The sequence below is a fragment of the Mustela erminea genome, chromosome X (assembly GCF_009829155.1).
Source record: "Mustela erminea isolate mMusErm1 chromosome X, mMusErm1.Pri, whole genome shotgun sequence".
Taxonomy (NCBI): Eukaryota; Metazoa; Chordata; class Mammalia; order Carnivora; family Mustelidae; genus Mustela; species Mustela erminea.
In genome coordinates this window covers 121,652,568-121,670,040 of record NC_045635.1, presented here as the reverse complement: position 1 = coordinate 121,670,040, position 17,473 = coordinate 121,652,568, and the positions used below count along the sequence as shown (strand labels likewise).

At 37.4% G+C, this 17,473-nt stretch overlaps 1 pseudogene; it reads left to right on the top strand.

Annotated features, from left to right (window-relative positions):
• The first annotated feature begins 131 nt into the window (after positions 1–131).
• Positions 132–17,198, top strand: LOC116582380 (annotated as a pseudogene).
• The last annotated feature ends 275 nt before the right edge of the window (positions 17,199–17,473 follow it).

The window sequence follows — 17,473 nt, the reverse complement described above, 5'->3', positions numbered from 1 at the left end:
AAGATAAATAAGTTCTAAAAATCTAATGTACAGCATGGTGACTATAGTTAATGATACTATATTGTACACTTGAAATTTGCTAAGAGAACAGATCTTAAATATTCTCAACACAAAAATAAAATGGTAACTACATGAGGTGATGGATGTGTTAAACAACCTTGTAGTAATTTCACAATATATATATATACACACAGACACACACACATATATACACACACATATGTCAAATCATCCCACTGCACACCTTAAGATTCCACAATGTTATTTGTAAAATATATATCAATAAAGTTGGAAATCCAAAGTTTATGTCTTGGTGCAAGAAGAAAAAAAAAACATTTAGATTCATAAATTTTAAATATAAAAGATAAAGTCTTTTACATTTCCAACTAAAATGAAAAATAAAAAATAAAACTGAGGAATAGACTTCATGGCAAAATAATGTCTTATTCAAACTGGCAGCCAATCAAGCTATTTGCCAAGGATGAGTACCATATTTCATTTATTTTGTGTATGTACATACATGCTTATGAATAGAGGCATTATTAAAATCTAACAAAACCCACTATTCTGTAATTATTGAAAAATTTTGGTTATTCTGGACAACAATGTAGCCTTTCAGCTAACCAAGCTGTAATCTGTTAATTCGGTGGTATTCCAATTGTTGGAATGTAATCAACAATCCTAACCACAGTATTAAAGACAAAGCTTTAAAGATTTTTTTTTTATTATTTATTTGTCAGAGAGAGAGAGAGAGAGAGAGCATGTGCACAAAGGCAGGGGAAGCAGCAGGTAGAGCAGGTAGAGAGAGAAGCAGACTCTCCACTGAGCAAGGAGCTCAATGCAGGACTCTATCCTAAGACTCTGGGACCATGACCTGAGCCAAAGGCAGATACTTAACGACTGAGCCACCCAGGTGTCCCAAAGGCAAAGCTTTAAATGCAATGAATAACCTAAATGTGAATGTTAAAAATCAGAGTAAGTTAAAGATATTCATCAAGTCTATGAGAATTTTTTCTGTGGTTCCCTTAATTCCACTATGCAACTGGTTGGGCCGGATTGTTAACAAACATGACTATTACCAATGACCACATACTTAACATTTATATTACATACCTTTTCAATGTGTTACTTGTGGGAAATGGAAATACCAAAGTTCAAGTTTTGAAACTGCTTTTGAATTTGTCTGGAAATTGAGCCAAAGCAGGAGGACTACTTAGTACCTAAGGATTCATTATTCCTTTCCCTTTATAATAGCCACCGAGCAAAGAAGATTCTTCTTTGAGTACTTTTTAAAAATATTTATTTATTTTATTATTTTAGAGAGGGGTTGAAGGAGAGGGAGAGAAAGTCTCAAGCAGAATCCCCACTGAGTGTGGAGCCCGACTCAGGGTTCAATTACCACCCTGAGATCACGACCCAAGCTCAAACCAAAGTTAGAAACTTGACCACGGGTGCCAGCCAGGCACCCCTCTTCTTTGAGTACTTCTATTAGAATGTAAATAACTGCCTCAACACCAAAGGCCATTTAGCTTCTCAACTTACTTTCACTAAAGTTTCACTGTTATTTCTCTTCCATGGAGAAGAACATGCTCAGAAACTAAAAGCTTTAAAAAAAGAAAAGAAAAGAAGTGGTGGCTGGATGGCTCAGTCAGCTGAGTGTCCAACTCTTGATTTCCGCTCAGGTCATGATCTTGGGGTTTTAAGATCAAGCCCCATGCTGGGCTCCACACTCAGCCCTAAGTCAGCATGTCCCTCTCACTCCCCTTGGCTTGTTCTCTCTCTCTTTCTCTCCAAGTAAAAAAAAAAAAAATAGTCTTAAAAAAAAAAAAGAAAAGAAGAGCTTTAGTTTATCATTATGGTGTGGACATAGAGTAAAAAGATGTAACATTAACAAAATTTTGATTAGTCATGTGTGTCCAAACAGTAACGCAGTCTGCAAGTTGTACATTATAAATTTCCTACTTTCCATCTTTCTTGTAAAGGAATTCTTTGAGCAGCTGAATTTAAACAGTAAATGTCATGTCTCATCAATACAGCTAAAAATTGCTGTGGTCTTCAAGATTATTTTGGACCATTGTATTGACACCAAATGAATATTAGAACTTATACTGAAAACATTTATTTATTTTGCTGTCTACATTGAGATATTTTGGTTATTTCCTCTACATGATGTGACAGTGACCTTTGTACACATAAGCTACACTTTCACCATTTGAAGTGATCCAAGACCACATTAGCATGTCATGAATTCATTGGTTTAGAACTGTCATGGGAATGGCGCCATTCTTCTAGTACTGATGAGATCATGGGTGCTCAGTTTCAACTGCCAATCCAGCCAGAGAACATTAAAAAATCCAATCATCTGTACTTCTAGTCAATGAAAATGTAAACTTTAGAAGGCGCTCCAGAGTACTCACGCACTTCCATACAACGAGCAAGTACAGAAAGATATTATGAATAAAATACTGGGTTTAATCCAAATGTCCATTGATAGACAATTGAGTAAGTCAATTATCCAGTCTTTGAAATGATGAAGAAGATGATGATGGAGATGTGGGGAAATATCCATTTGCAACAACATGGATGGAACCAGAGTGTATTACACTAGGTGAAATAAGTCAGTCAGAGAAAGACAAATACCATATGATTTCACTCATACGTGGAATTTAAGAAACAAAACAAATGAACATAGGGGAAGGGAAGGAAAAACAAAATAAGATACAAACAGAGAGAGGCAAATCACGAGAGACTCTTAACTATAAGGAACAAACTGAGGATTCCTGGAGGGGAGATGGGTTGGGGGGGGGAAGGGGTCATTAATTGGATGAAGCGCATTAAGGAGGGTGCGCATATAATGAACACTTGGTGTTATATGCAAACGGTGAGTCACTAAATTCTACCATGAAACTAATAATAAAATAAAATAAAGTAAAATAAAATAAAATATAAAATAAAATAAAATGTTAACCATAGGAGAAAAAAGGAAAAAAAGATGAAGAAAGTCTGTATGTGGTAATGTGGAAAAATATCCATGAAATATTATTTTTAAACACACTCTATAGAAGAATATGCCTAATGTGACCCTATGTATATTTTTTAAATGAAAAATACTTAAATGCTTATAAATACATTGACATTTCTGGAATGATACACACACTACAGTAGGACTGGAGAGTGGAAAAATGACTTTTCTATGTATACCCTATTCTACAGTTTGAATTTGTACTATGAGAATATATTTTATAACTTTTTAGTAAAAACAATTTTTAAAACTCACATTTCTAAACTCATTTAGATAATAAATGGCAGAGTCGGTAAATGAGTCTGTGCCTTCAAAATCCACATACACTGATCTTTCCACTGTTACACGGTAAGTAAACGAAACACTATCAGGGAGTAGAATGACCTTGCCAGTTGACTTCCACTCAGGGAGTGTTGTAATGCACAATTTCAGTTTTCAAAAGAATGGGCACTAAATTTTCAAATTCTCCAGGCAAGGCTTAACTCCTTATATGTCAAGGTCCATGTTTTTAAAGCTTAGAAATGTTTACAAAGTGAAGTTATTTTTCTATTATTTATACGTTTTCAGCATCAATTCCAAGGACTCTTGATTTTCTTCACCAGCACTTACCCGAACGCTGGTACGACGCTGGTACGCCTATGAAACCCTCTTTGCTTCCATCCCTTCAGCTTTATTTCTAATTGAGAGGATTCAAAAAGCTGTAAAAATGTGATCCTTGGCAGGATTCTGCTCCAACAAGAAATCCTCTGAGTACTCTTCTCAACCAAACAATACCCACCCATTGGAGCAGGAAGACTATTCAGTAAGATGGCTGGGGAGAGGCAGTTCAGCATTTAATTCCTAGCATGAAAGAATGATGAATGTGCGTGGCCATGCTGTGTCTGCGATCATCTCCACAACGCGCTGCCCCTGCCTGTGAAATAAAAAGAAGTTTGGCTCAAACCAGTGGATGTTACCAAGTTTCCCTTTCCACATCTTATCATCTTAAACAGCAGTTGACTCTTTGATGTTTGTAAGAGAACAAAGCATAGGAAACTGTTGAAATTACTTTCAGGCTGTGTTTTGTTTTTTCCTTTATTTGCTTTCTGTCCCTCTTCCAAGGATGGTGTTGCTTCCTAATGTGAAATCTAGAGAGATCATCACACCTAAACAGTAAATGTCAGCCAGTAGCATTCAAAAGAGTGGGCTCATTTCATATCTGTGGAGTGTATCTTTAACTCTGAGTAGGAATGAGTAAATTATAGGATTTTTTTCTCCATTTTTGCAGGGAGAGGGAATAATTAGTTTGCTTTTATGAAATAAATTGCTTGTGTTTATAAAATAAAAACTTCAATACATAATAGTGAAATGCTATAAAATTAGCTCCATTTCTATGCATTCTGAATGTTTTCATTTTCAATGGATCTCATTTTTTCCTATTAAGAAATATTGTTGTACATGGGGATTTATTACATAATTATGATTTTCTGAGAAAATGTTGCTGCAGTGAGATCATTCCAACCTTTGTTTCTCCTTCAGCTGTAAGATTTTGTCTTATTGTCCTCTTGATTAAGAAATCAGCAGGTTACCCCAATCAAATATTTATTATAGTCTATTCAAATCCATTCATACATATCACAATTTTCTCCGCTAATATCTCAGTTAAGGAAATATATAGAAAACAACCGTTGCCTTAAGACGCTGTCATCCACCACGTTGCTGGAAACATCCAAATATGCTCCATTAGACAGGGTTCCTTTAATCATGATGGATCCCGTGGCACCCACTTACCATGTTCTTAAACCATTCATTCTTTCATTCCCAAAATCCAAAGGTCTCTAAACGTTTAGCATTTCTCAGAAACACGGTGTACTCGTGAGATTATTTCTGTCTCTATGTCCTCTCCACACAGTACTAACAAAGTAGAAATACAATATGCCTAAACATTCAGGCATGATAGCAAGAATATTCTTGGAGCCATAGTCAGTAAATTCAACTAATTCCATTCCCGTTATTTCTTTTTAAAAAAGATATGTTTACTTATCTTATAGAGCAAGTGAGCGAGGGGGTGAGGGGTAGAAGGAGAGAGAGAATCCTGAAGTAGACTTCTCACTGAGCATGGAGCCAAGGCAGGGCTCGATCCCAAGACCCTGAGATCATGACCTGAGCTGAAATCAAGAGTCAGCTGCTTAACGGACTAAGCCACCCAGGTGCCCTACCATTCCCGTTATTTCAATGACGTCTCCCTGCAAAATGCTGGAGGCCCGAATAGAAACCCCAACATTAGACATGAAAATACATCTTTAAAGAATACTCAAGTCAAAACTGAGGACACTTTACTTCAGTTCCGGCTCCAACTTTTGCATCATTTACCCTTCCTCTTCTTTTATCATTCTTTTTTTTTCATTTATTTATTTTCAGCATAACAGTATCATTATTTTTGCACCACACCCAGTGCTCCATGCAATCCGTGCACTCTATAATACCCACCACCTGGTACCCCGACCTCCCCACCCCCCGCCACTTCTTTTATTGTTCTTGATGCCTCATCATTAATGCAAGCTGGTAGAATCAACTTAAGTGGTACGCTCTGCAGCTCTGCCCTCCTTTCGCTTTCTATTACTACGCCTATCACACTCCTATTAATATCCTCTCTGCAGAAAGAGGGCAATTTTTAAAACTCAGTTTCCCAATCTTGCTTCTCTGGAACACTGGGTTCCATGGAGTAAATGACATTCAAAAGGAGTTCCCCTTGAGAAACATGAGCCTAAATATTGGTGGGGTTTTTACTGCAGTATTTCTCAGAACCTTTAAATTGCTAATTTTATTGACTGGGTAATCTATGTTTCAGGCTTTCTGCTAGATCTTCTTATATTATTCCTCCTGACAATTAATGTTGTTGTTATTATCTGTTTTATAGATCACACAGCTCCTAAGCACTCAAGCCAGTCTTTCTCACTCCCAAATCCCTTTCTCATTCCAAGGAGTCTTTCTCATTCCAAAATCCCTGCTCTTGGGGCATCTGGATGGCTCAGTCAGTTAAGCATCTGCCTTCAGCTCAGGTCATGATCCCAGGGTCCTGGGATTGAGCCCCATATAGGGCTCCCTGTTCAGTGGAGACCCTGCTTCTCCCTCTCCCTCTGCCTGCCACTCCCCTTGCTTGTGTGCTCACTCACACACTCTCTTCTCTGTCCAATAAATAAAAAAAATCTTTAAACAAACCACCAAAATCTCTGTTCTTTTCACATTTCCCTCTTCATACTGAAACATTATACCATTTCCTTAAAGGTCACCATATACTCATCGGCTACATGTTTCTTTCTCTTAATAAAAAAAAAAAATCTTGATACTTTTAATAGAAAATTAATTTTGCTTTGTGATGGAGTTAATACTGTAGAGGTTAATGGCATACATCTTTGAGTCAGACAATATTATGCAAGTTTTGGTTCTGCAAATCACTAGCTATGTAACAAAGGATAAGTCCTTTAATCACTTAAAACCTATTTCTTCATCTGTACTATGGGAAAATATTTATTTCAGGAAGATATTTGTGAGGCTTGAATGTGATTATGCAAATAAAACACTTGAAGCAATCGGACACACAGTAAGTACTGGATTATAATATTACCATCAATAAATAATGATAACATCATGATGTCCCTAGACTCACTTGCCTGAGTTTCTTAATCAAAACTGGATTGCCTATTCTAATTCAGTTAGATTTTATTTGAAAATTTTATAATAAATTGATAAATGATTTATAATGCTATTGAAACAGAACAATTTAAATTAATAATACACTAAGTGATAAATTTCCCATACTCAACTTGATCCTAAATCTAGCATTGGAATTTGTCCAGACTGTGCTTCAGGTGTCTGAACTGAAGGCTATTTTAGTTTTGCAACTGGGTAGCCCCTAAACAGTAAGATTCAATTTCTTTTTTTTTTTTAAGTAAGATTCAATTTCAATCTGGATCTTACTAATTGAGACGATCTAGCACAGCCCACCAGCTTGCCCTTACCAAATTAAGACATTCAGGATGTTGACTTTCCTTTCTGTAAACATTTTTATAAGAAAACTGCAAAACGATCTTATTTTCTGTACTTTGTTATCAATCTTCAAAGAGATTTTGAAAAAATACAATTTTTGAAAATCAAAATTTAGAAAATTCTTAAATATATTGATTGAAAGAAGAAAAGGCCCCACACTTTTTGAGAACTATTTAATAACCAATTTTAACAAAACCCCACCAAATTGAGCTTTACTTATTTGGAATTTATAATTCTCTGAGACAAAGACCAGCATAAAACTTTAAAATAACCTCATGAGGGGTGCCTGGTTGGGTCAGTCAGTGAAGCAGGTGACTCCTGATCTTGGGTTTTTAAGTCTGAGCCCTACGTTGGACATAGAGATTATTTAAAAATAAAATCTTAAAAAAAACACAAGAACCAAAAAAACCTCATAAGGATTCACTGTTATTTGGTGTATGATTTTCAGGGTAGTAATTATCATAATAGCAGGGATTAGGGTATGATATAAACCAGGAATGCTCTGTTATACATATGTTAACTAATTGAATCTTCAAAAACATCTTACAAAGTGGATACTAGTGTTACCTCACTTTACATATGAACCAACTGAAGGAAAGAAAGACTGTTACTTATCCAACACCCTACAACTTTTAACAGCAGAACTGGGGTCTTTTATTTTATTTTTTATTTAGATAAACTATTGGCCACACTAATCCAAAAGAAAAGACAGAAAGCCCAAATTAATAAAGTTATGAATGAAAAGGGAGAGATCACAACTAACACCAAGGAAGTAGAAACAATCATCAGAAGTTATTATCAACAGTTATAAAGAATTTTTTTTTAAGATTTTATTTATTTATTTGACAGACAGAGATCACAAGTAGGCAGAGAGGCAGGCAGAGAGAGAGAGAGAGAGAGAGAGAGAGAGAAGCAGGCTTCCTGCGGAGCAGGGAGCCCGATGCGGGGCTCGATCCCAGGACCCTGAGATCATGACCCGAGCCGAAGGCAGCAGCCCAAACCACTGAGCCACCCAGGCGCCCCAAGAATTTTTTAAATTTATTTGTTGGAGAGAGAGAAAGTGAGCACAAGCAGGGGGAGGGGTCAAGGCGGAGGGAGAAGCAGGCCTCCCGCTGAGCAAGGAGCCGGATGCAGTACTCGATCCCAGGACGCGGGGATCATGACCTGAACCAGGTGCCCCAAAACTGGGGTCTTTTAATCCAGAGAAGCTAGCTCCAGTATTTGCACTTTTATCCACTGCACATTGATTGCCTTTATTCTCATAGTTTTACAGACATTAAACCTACTTAAAATGTTTAAACCTTGATATTGGTTAAATTCAGAATATCACCTTCATTAGTCCCAATATTTTACTACTCAATGTTCATTAGTTATATTTTAAGAACACAATTCTTTCGTCTACATTCTGGAAAACCTCATCAGAAATACTGCTGACATTTCTATGGACACAAGTCTCAATAGTCAGCTCATCTCAATTCTGATTTTTATCAAGAACCTTCTGGAGACAAGCATAAAACAGCATGTGTCCAATGCCAATACATGTTTTAAGATTGAAGCAATCTGTTTTCTCTAAAATACACCTGGAAAGATAGGTACTGTCTCTTATCATGAGAAAAGTAGCTTATCGTTTGTTCCCCAGAACTCCAAGTAATAGTAAGTCAAGAAGCTGAGAGTTGAAATAAACAAGGCAAAATATTGGCAAGGAAGAATTTGTATCTGGTAGTCTGGGCTGAACATTTTACTTGCATGTATATTTCAGACCCAATGTCGGTATATGTAAATCAATATCACTAGTTTCTCAAAAACAGTCATACCCCACTTCCCAAAAAGCAACCATAATTTATTCTCTTTCTCCTTGGAATCAAAACTCTTGATCTTGCTTTCACTAGATCCTAAGGAAGCATTTATTAAAGTGTATTCTATGGAATATTGATAAGTTTTAAGGGCAGAAACGTGTTCTGTAGTCAAGTAAGATTGGGAGAAACTAGTTTAAATGAAGTTAGCCAGGCTTGTGTACTGTGGGATTTGCAGAGCCTTTAGATGCTAATACCTAACAATCTCCAGGAGCAGAATAAAATATGAGGAAACCTTCAAAATTTCTGGCCACACACTTGTTTGGGAGCATGCCAATGTGGGAAAATTACTGCACAAACATGTTTTGGAAATCAACGATGTGATGCCATAAGTCATTAAAATTGGCAGAGGGTTAAGAAAAACCTCAAATGCTGGTTTATAGACTTGCTGTGTTAGGAAGTCATTTTGGGGAGGAGATGTAGGAAGATTTCTCGGGAATACATTTTCCAAGGTTCTACACCTACAAATCTAGGATAGGGTCCAGGATCATTTATTTGGTGTGAGAGAGGGGTCTTATTGTTTGTGTGGCAGAGCTAGGCTTTAGAACCATCGTATAATGGAAATACCATTGCTTTATCATAGCCTAAAGCATATTTATATCACCTCCCCCCAATTTTATATATACTATGATAAACACAACAATGCCCCCCTCCAAGATGACTATGTCTTAATCCCCCACACCTTTGAATATGTTAACTTACATAGCAAAAAAACAAAAAAAAAGACTTTGCAGATATGATTAAGTTAAAGATCTTGAGATAAGATTATCCTGGGTTATCAGGTTGGGCCTAATGGAATCACAAGGTCCTCTTAAGTAGAAACTGGAGAGTCATAGCCAGAGAGAGAGAGATTTAAAGATGCCACACCTGTGACTTTGGTGATGCAAGAAGGAGCCATGAACCAAGCACTGCAGGGAGCCTCTTAGAACCTGGAAAAGGCCAAGAAATGGATCTCCTCCTAGAGCCTCCAGAAGAAACACATCATGTTGACTCCTTTATTTTAGCCCAGCAAGAAACAGTTTGGACTTCTGATCCCCCAGAATTACAGGATAATAAATGCTTATTGTCCTAAGCCACTACGTTTGTGGTAATGTTAACAGCAGCCACAGAAGATAATGTGTATACTCATATAATTGAATGCAACACCTTTTAGCCATGGGAAGCCAAACTATTGTTTTGCTATAACATAAATTTTGCCAATTTACAATCCGGCCACCCTTAATAGTAAGAACAGAGGGGAGAGACTAGCTAACCATGTTATGACACAGAAGCTGAATATTTAAGTTACTTGACGAGGTTCCCAAGGCTAGTAAGCGGCAGAATGTGGTTTGAAATGCCGGGCTGGTGGACTCCGAAATTCAGGCTCTTTTATCCACATCAATGAACCTCTCTGAGCATCCTGCATTAACTATCACCATGCTTAGTTTCCTGTCTTATAATAATTACAATATAGGGGCAAAAGTGAAAATGCAGAAATGGTTCAGCCTGAAAGGTATTATCATCGACAAGAATAATACAGTATAGTACTAGAACTTGAGGGAAACGAAGAAGGACATGAATGACTATTAGAACCAGCATTACATCTGGTGGTGAGGCAGAAACACGTGTAAAGGTCCCACATATGAAATCACCTTACACAGTGCCTGAGATCAAGGTTTACTCAGAACTTCAAAATAGACCTCCTTTACCCCACCCCAAAGCTAAGAAGCAATAAGTAAAAACAACACTGAAACACAGCTGACAGAACTATGGGAACTGCATACTCTCTGGGGAGCCGTGGCAGAAAGAGAAGATTCAAACCCAAGCAGCAAGGGAACATCAACCAACCCAGTCTTTTCTTCGAGTGGATTCACGCAAGACTCTACACTAAAGGCATAACACAGGAAAGGCATGCTCACATCCAGATATAAGTGGGAAACAATTTACCCTAATATAGATTGTCCTATACAAAATATCAAGAGTTCAACAACAACAACAAAAAATTACAGGGCCCATCAAAAAAAACAGGGAAAAAACACAGTCTGAATGGAAACTTGATCATCAAAATAAAACTCAAATATGACACAGATATTGGCATTATCAGTGAATTTTACATAACCATGATTAATATATTAAGAGACAATGGAAGTGAGAAAATAAGTAATTTCAGCAAAGAGATGGAAACCATAATAAAATGAAAGTGCTAAAAATGAAAAACTCAGTAACACAGATGAAGAATTCCTTGGAGGGACTTATCAGTAAAGACAACCAAAGAAATACTCAGTGAGCTTGAAGGTAGGTAATAGAAATTATCAAAAAATGGGGGAAAAAGAAGAGCATCTATAAGTTGTTGGGCAATATCAAATGGCCTAATAAATGAATAATGAGAATTTCAGTAGAAGAAAGAAAGAACAAGGCAGAAGAAATATTTGAAGAAATAAAAGTGGAGAATTTTCCAAAATTATTAATAGATAACAAAATTAAAGACCCAAGAAATATGGAAAATTGTGAGCAGGATAAATATAAAAATATTCATGTATATAATATTCAAACTTCTGAATACTAAAGAAAAAGGTAGACTTGAAGGCAGCCAGAGAAGAGTACTGAGAAACAGAGATGGTAATTATAGCAAACATTGAATCAGAAAACATACTATAAAGAAATCAATAAAGTAACTCCTTTGAAATGCTTAAACACAGACGGCGGCACCTGGCTAGCTCAGTTCGTAGAGCATATGACTCTTGATCTCAAGGTTCTGAGTTTGAGCCACAGGTTGGGTGGTGTAGAGATTACTTTAAAATAAAATTGTTAAAAATAAATAGGAGCATCTGGGTGGCTCAGTTGGTTAAGTGTCTGACTCCTGATTTCAGCGCAAGTCATGATCTCAATGTTGTGAGATCGAGCCCCGTGTGGGGCTCTGCACTGAGCTTGGAGTCTGCTTGTCCCTCTCCCTCTGCTCCTCCCCACCCCCTAGTCTCTCGTTCTCTCTCTCTCAAGTAAATAAATAAATAAAATCTTTTTAAAATTATTATAAAAAATAAAAATAAAACGCTTAAACAAAAAAACCCATATTCTCAACAGTCTGAGAACACTAATCAGAATACCAAAAGAAAAAAAATTTTGTCAGACATATGCATGATTTGCAAATTTTTTTCCTCTAGCTTGTCGTTTTATTCTCTCAGTTTGTCTCATTATTAGTTATTTTTTTAAAGCAAGCTCTACACTCAGTGTGGGGCTTGAACTCATGATCCCGAGATCAAAGTCACATGCTCTACTTAGTGAGCCAGGCAACTGCCTCCAAAATTTTTAGTTTTGATTAAGTCCAGTTTATTAGTATGGCCTTTGTCTTTGACTTGTTTCACTTAACATAATATCCTCTAGTTCTATGTTGTCACAAATGGCATGGCAAGATGTTCTTTTTCATTGCCAAGTAGTTTTCCTGTGTGTGTGTGTGTGTGTGTGTGTGTGTGTGTGTGTGTGTGTGCGCGCGTGCATACCACATCTTCTTTATCCATTCATCCGCTGATGGACACTTAGGTTGTTTCCGTATCTTGGTTATTGTAAATAATTCTGCAATGAGGGGTGCCTGGGTTTCTCAGTGTATTAAGCATCTTCCTTTGGCTCAGGTCATGACCCCGAGGTCCTGGGATCGAGTTCTGCATCAGGCTCCCGGCTCAGGGGGGAGGTCTGCTTCTCCCACTCCCTCTCTCCCTCTGTCTCATATAAATAAATACGGTCTTTAAAAAAATAAACAACACTGCAATGAACATGGGGGCCCATATGTCTTTTCAAATCAGTGTTTGTTTTCATCTTTTTTGGATAAATACCCAGAAGCAGAATTGCTGGATCATAGGATAGGTCTATTTTTAATTTTTTAAAAAGATTTTATTTATTTATTTGACACAGAGAGAGAGGGAACACAAGCAGGGAGAGAACACAGTCTACAGTAATATTGGCAGAATGCTCAGCTATTTTGCATGAGCCAAGGATTATGGGGATTGCCTATAAAAAGACACAGTGGACTATTTGGGGATTGCTGTACATATTGTGTATTTTTCTTATGATGGTAGTTACTGACAAAGATTCTCTTTGACCAGACTCTAATCAAGCTCTGCTATGAAGTTTTCCATGTAGGCTTCTACTTTTGAACTTCTGTGTTCGTCTCTGCATGGTGCTATCTTAGCAAGAGTCCTAAGCCAGTTTAGCCAGAATCCCTCATTCTTCCTATCTAATCACCCTTGAAATCTGATCAAGTTCCTTACCTCCTACTATGACCCTGTGGGAATGACCTGTCTTCAGCAAGACTCCTGTTAGGTTGGTTTAGCCAGAATCCACCCCCAATTCCTAATGTTTTTGCTTAGTAGTTTTCCATCCATGGAACCCTACCCTAGTCCTTGACTATAAATTCGCACTTTTCCTTGTATTCAGAGTTGAACCCACAGCAAGACCCCATTGCAGTGGTCCCTGCACCCATCGTGACAGTCCTGAATAAAGACTGCCTTACTGGGGATGCCCGGGTGGCTCAGTCAGTTAAGCGCCTGCCTTCAGCTTGGGTCGTGATCCCAGGGTCCTGGCATCCAGCACCTCATCAGGCTCCTTGCTCAGCAGGGAGCCGACTTCTCCCTCTGCCTGCCATTCTGCCCACTTGTTCTCTCTCTCACACTGACAAATAAATAAAATCTTTGAAAAAAGACTGCCTTACTGTTCTTTTATAAGTGTTAGGAATAATTTTTCCTATAATACTTGTTATATAAATTTATCATAATTCATCACAATGTACACTTAAAATGGATGCATTTTAAGTTAATTCGTCTTCAAATAGTTTTTTTTAAATGAGAGAGAAAAAAAAATCCAGAATGAGAAAAAAGCTTTTGAAGGACAAAAGAAGATTAACTCTAATTTTTCCCTAAGGCCCTAGGCCCCAAACACTTACAGGAACCTCTTTTGATTCTAAGTACAAAAAACTAGGCATTATTGGGCATTCTCTAGAATGGTAAAAACTAAGTATATTGTAGATGGAAAGAGTCTTATTCAGCAAATATGGATACAGTTGAACAACAAACAAATATAAACTTAGCTATAGATGAAGCCATTTTTCTTGCAAAATAAACTTAGTAATCTCAAAATGATTCTGTATGTTTGCGTATCCACAAAATGAAAAATGAATGGACTATTATAATGTAATTAATCATGTACTTTAGTATTGCATTTTCAATGATAAATTCAAATCTATTGAAGGAAATTATATAAAATATTACTGAATTATATATATGTAAACTCTATAATAGAAATGCAGCATTTTTATTAATATTTATATTTTTTAAACAGAATCTTGTTTAACTTAGTTGCTTATTATTATACTTGATTTATACAGAAACTAGAAGTTCTTGTTTTGACCACTAGATAGAGCTTTGATATTAATGTTGTAAATAAGACCCACTAAATCTACTGAAAACGTTAAAGTTGTTTTATATACATGCACTGCTTTGCCTCTAAACATTTTGCTTCCAGATCTATTTAAGAACATTCTTGGGGCGCCTGGGTGGCTCAGTGGGTAAACCCTCTGCCTTCATCTTGAGTTATGGTCCTGGGGTCCTGGGATTGAGCCCCGCATCCGGCTCTCTGCTCAGCAGGGATCCTGCTTCCCCCTCTCTCTCTCTGCCTGCCTCTCTGCCTACTTGTGATCTCTCTCTCTGTGTCAAATAAATAAATAAATTTTTTTAAATTTATTTTTTATTTTCAGCATAACAGTATTCATTATTTTTGCACCACACCCAGTGCTCCATGCAATCCGTGCTCTCTATAATACCCACCACCTGGTACCCCGACCTCCCACCCCCCATATTTTTAAAAAGGATGTTCTTAAAAGACATTTTTCTCCACTGTCAGCCATAGCAGGAGTTAGAAATTTCCTTACAAGGCATACTACTTAGTGTTTAGTCCAGAACTTACTGAGGGAATGAGATGAGATTCGATTTGTAGTCCTCTAAGAAGCTCTTACATCAAAGAAGTAACGTTGGACCAATTTAAAGAATAATTAATAATTCCTAATTGTGTCATGGCCACATTTATTAGACTAATTGAGATGAAACTGATTCCATAGAATTATAATCTGAGACAATTCATTTGGAACCTTACTAGTGTTGACTTTAACCATCTTATGCTTCTGGGGTATTAGTACACAGTCTTTGCCGAGGGTATCAATTCCATCATGCATGTGCAGGAACTAGGAAGAAAGGCCCAAATATGTCATCTCATAGAAGAATTGACAAGTTCTCTTGGCTAAGAACCTGTATGTCTGAAATGACTTCAGCACTGGGGCTGGAGAATCAAATAAACTCTCATATCTGGCCTAATCATTCTCTCTGACTGGGGGGAATTTCCAGTTTCTACTACTCAAAATATAAAAACCCCAAAATACAGAAAAATTATTTCCTACTTTTGCAAAAATAAGACAAAGTGCACATGTATAGCTTTCCCTCCGAAATTATATTCTGAAATTGGCAAAAGGTATGAGTCAATAATCGCAGTACCTAGAAATAATGGCAAGACACCAAATGTTATATAACATCAATCACAAACACATTTCAACATAAAGACATGATTATATAATATTAATTGGGTTGTCTTTGGGTGTTTGGGACTATGGGTGTGTTTATTTATCACTTACTATTTGCTGTCTTTTAAAATAGGAGTTTATAATTTTAAATTGGAAGAAATATACTTTAAGTAATACAGGAAAACGGGATAAGGGAAAATTTATATATTTATATATGCAATATAAATTATATAGTTATATATACAAAATTAATTTATATATATAAATTTATATTTATATAATAAATTTATGTATGCAAAAATTAGCTACATTATTATTAGGTCACTTTCTTCCTTATATTGAAGACAAATAGTATTGTTAAACATTCAAAAGCAAAAATAAGAGACATATTTGTCCTTGGAATTACTATAATGTTTAAAATAGACAGAGACTGTTTGCTGCTGGACCCCCTCATTGGTTTTCATCTGGAGACCAAAGGAATACATCTTTGTCCACTCTTTTAGTACTTAGGTAGTTGGACATAGACTGAACACTGGTATGGGCTTGGAAAGAAAACATTCACCTAATCCTATGGACATATCCATGCATGCACACAACACACACACACACACACACACACACACACACGCTAAATGGCAAGCTTATTCAAATTACTAAAGCTGGCATTAATCCTGAGCTAAGATAGCAGTAGGAGCATAAGCATAATCACACAATTCCCACATAATCACACAATTCCCTACTCCTAAATTATCATTGATCAGCTAAAGAAATATATAAATAGGAAAAACAACTTTCATCAGCAATGAAAACAGACTAGGTAGTTCATACCACAAAATTCCAAGAGCCTCGGGGTATACTGAAGGAACCCAGAGAAGAAACTCATTTTGACAGACTGTGATCTTTCTAGGAAGCTGTAGGAGACTTGTTTAGAACTGACACTGATATTTTGTAACTTGGACTTATGGCTGACTTTATATGTGACTGACTATAATAAAGACAGAATGGGAGCTGTTAAAGATACAATTAGGTTTCTTCTCACTTCTGGCAATGGGTATCTTCGAGCTTCTGTCCTGATGCAAGGCTGCACTGAGATGTTCTACGAAATCAAAGTAACAGGCGAAATGGAAAACAAGACTTACTTGGGGAGGAATTAGGGAGACTCTGGCCCTACAGAGCAGAAGCTTTTAGATGACCGTGTTTCTTTTTTTAATTTTAATTTTTACTTATTTCTTTTATTTATTTGTCAGAAAGGAAGAGAGAGAGAGAGAGAGAGCTCAAGCAGGGGGTGTGGCAGACAGAGGGAGAAGCAGGCTCCGCTGAGCAAGGACCCTGATGCGGGACTTGATCCCAGGACGCTGGGATCATGACCTGAGCCCAAGGCAGACGGTTCACTGACTGAGCCACCCAGGCATCCCTTGATAGCTGTATCCCTTGTTGCTGATACAAGGTTTTGTATCAGCATCAACTGACTTTGTTCCTTTTTCTTTCATGATGTCATAGGTGTGGGCTAGCAGAGAGAGGGCAGTATACTCAGTAGGTACCAGGGACATTTGGTTCATTTCTTTATGTAACTTCCTTGTGCCTTCCCAGCCCGCTCAGGCACAATCATGGAGATTCCACTCCACTGAATGATGGAGCGCTGCTGGGTTTGCTCCATGTTATAGCCTGGCAGTTCAGCAAACCTGCAGCTCGTGATGTGAGGTCAGACAGCAGTGTAAATTGGTGTCCCATGGTCAAGGGTTCAGTCTCTACATAGGCCTAGTAGATGACCAAAAGCTAGTTCTTAAAGGAGAGTAGGTACCCGAGGGTGATGATCGGGCCTTGCTCCCAAATCCTAAAAGCCTGCGCTGTGACTCACCTACAGCGGCTCTAACCACACTGACGCTTCAAGCCCATCGGATCCGACCGATCATGTGGTCCACGTGACAGAGCAGCTTTCACAGCAAACTGGATGCCTTGCAGAGCCTTCTCTTGTTCTGGGCCCCATTTGAAATGAGCAGCTCTTCTGGTCACTCAGTAATAGAACCAAGT